Genomic DNA, 2,536 nt, shown 5'->3' with positions numbered 1-2,536 from the left:
GCAGCGCGGTGCCCCGCATATAAACTTTAGACCGCCGTAGTTCGGAATCTGACTCTCGTCCTCTGGTTCGCTTGTCTCTCTCTCCTGCCCCTTCTCTCTGCAACTTTTCTTTTGGATTATTGTCATAAAGGCAAATAGTGCCGAAAAACTTATTTTAAAGAAAAAGACTACCGGAGTAATGGCAACAATGCGGTATGATGTCGGGCTTTTCCTCCATCCAACTGATCAGCGCCACTTTGTTGTTGAAGCTTCTAACCTGGGAGCTTTACGCTCTTATAAAAATACTATTTGACAACATCTGGAAACGAAGTTAAAGCTTCAATCTGAGGATCTGATAGAGGCCATCTCTGCCGCAGTCTGGATGTTGGTTCATCCCGCAAAAAGAGCCGCTGCTGAGTCAGCGGACCGTCTTGCTGCGCATCGGGATGGAGGAGCAGCAGGAGGCAGCGCTGAATTTAACAGTAACTAAACAGGATCCGTTCATAATAAGTTTGGGTTGTGATGCACAAACCGAAAGCACCGTTGTGTCTCTGGTCAGTGTGACAATTTGACTATATGCAACTGTCCAGCATATGCGATCATCAGCAGCAGCCGGTGTTCTAGGGGAAAATAACAGTCACAGCTGACTTTGTGGAACTTTTCAGACTTTAATTTGCTGCTGACGAAGAAGTCTGGGATGATGTTCTGTTATACGTTTATTCCTGCATAAAAGACTTAAAGGTCAACATTTGCTGTGAATATAATACAGCCTGTAAGTTGATGTGAAGTTCGTTTACGTTTCTATGACATCACTGCGAGAAGTCGACTTCTACTCGACTTTTATCATTTTATAGTCCACTTAAAATATATGAAGTCTATCAACCCCTAATATGTACATATATAATGACGCCCCCTTAACATTTTCGCCTGCCCCCTCATGTATGGATAGAACCAGCGCCGTGCTCTTTTGTGCTCCTCCTGATGGCCGAATTGCCTGCAGGTGAGAAGGTAGACCGGCGGTAGCCGGTCACGCCCTCCAGAAACGGTCCATTGGCGCCCTCTGGTGGAGAAAACACAGACAACCCAACAGCCACCACCCTGGGATCACAACAATTAAAGCTGACTAAAACAATATAACGGCCACGCTTACCCAGGACAGTTTGTTGTGGCAGAAGCAGCAGACGAAGACAGACATCACAAAGCAATTAGTATCATGACAGATGATACTAATTGCTAATTAGATGTCAGATAACTGACAACTAATGAAAACTCCAAATTCAATATTTCTGATAATTAGAATATTGTGAAAAGGTTTACCAGTGAAGACCTCTGGTGCTACACACTAATCAGATAATTCACTCAAAACACCTGCAAACACTATTAAATGGTGTCTCAGTCCAGTTCTGTGGGTTACACAATCCTGGGGATGATTGCTGACCTGACANCCGTAGTGATAAAAACCACTGACTGAGGCCCCAATAACTTTTAATAAATTAAACTAAGGGACTTCACTTAAATTAGCATCACTTCAACCCGCTGGGGTCTGAACGCACTTCCTCCTGGTTCCCATCTGCAGAAAAATCTGCGCTAATTCATCAGTCAGTTGGATCTGTCTGATCCAAACAGATCAACTGAACTGTGTGAGTATTTTACCCTGCGCGGTCCGGTGTGAGCGTTTTCCGGAATTTTTTGTTTTATTTTTTATTTTTTGCGTGGTTTCGCTTCTCCGAAACGGACAGATGTTATGTCTGCAGCTCCTCCAGAACGCAGCTCTCCTGGGTAACGTGAACCCAGAAGGCTCCATTTGTTAAATCTTCTGGATGAGTTACTTCGCAGCGGCGGAGCCACGTCCGCAGTGGCTGAGCAGCGAACTGCGTATGTTACAGTCTAATTAACTTCTGCATGGCATTTATTTCCTCAAGATAAACTGCAGGCTCCTCAAATGGATTAACACAGTGTTGCATTCTCTTCAGTGGCGCAACTACACATTATTCAGGTGGATGCGAAAACATAAATCGGCGCCCCCCAACCCCCACCCAGGGATGGAACGTCAGGGTGAAGTGTAAGAATCGCTACATGTACCTCGTTATGTATGTGCCAGAGGTGAAGGAGCGTGAGGCGCGCTGAAGTGTATGGGAAAACATAATCGGCGCGTCGCCCCCTCCAGACGGGGTTTTGGCGCCCCCTCTGGTGCTGTGCCCCTATGCGTTGCATACGCTGCATACCCACTTTTTGCGCCTCTGTATGCAGGCAGGGCATAACATTCAAAGGGTGCTTACATTCTTTGCCATTTTATTAAGAGAAGCATTTTTTTATGTTCAAACTTTTCATCTGTAGTTCTTCATCACAAAGTTTACAAACTAGTCCTCATTTTCTCTTGTTAAAAACACAGATTTTTAAGCCCTGATTTAATAAGCTGTAAGATGTTTGATCAAGTGTCACATTATTATTTTACATAACTTATCCTGTCTTTTTGTTGGTTCTGTCCCATTTTGAAAAGTGTTGCAAGCATCAGAAAGAGTTAAAACAAGAAACTTGGCCGACATCTAACCCTATG

The sequence above is a fragment of the Poecilia formosa genome, unplaced genomic scaffold, assembly GCF_000485575.1.
Source record: "Poecilia formosa unplaced genomic scaffold, Poecilia_formosa-5.1.2 Scaffold591, whole genome shotgun sequence".
Lineage (NCBI taxonomy): Eukaryota > Metazoa > Chordata > Actinopteri > Cyprinodontiformes > Poeciliidae > Poecilia > Poecilia formosa.
Note: the sequence above shows the minus strand (reverse complement) of the source record.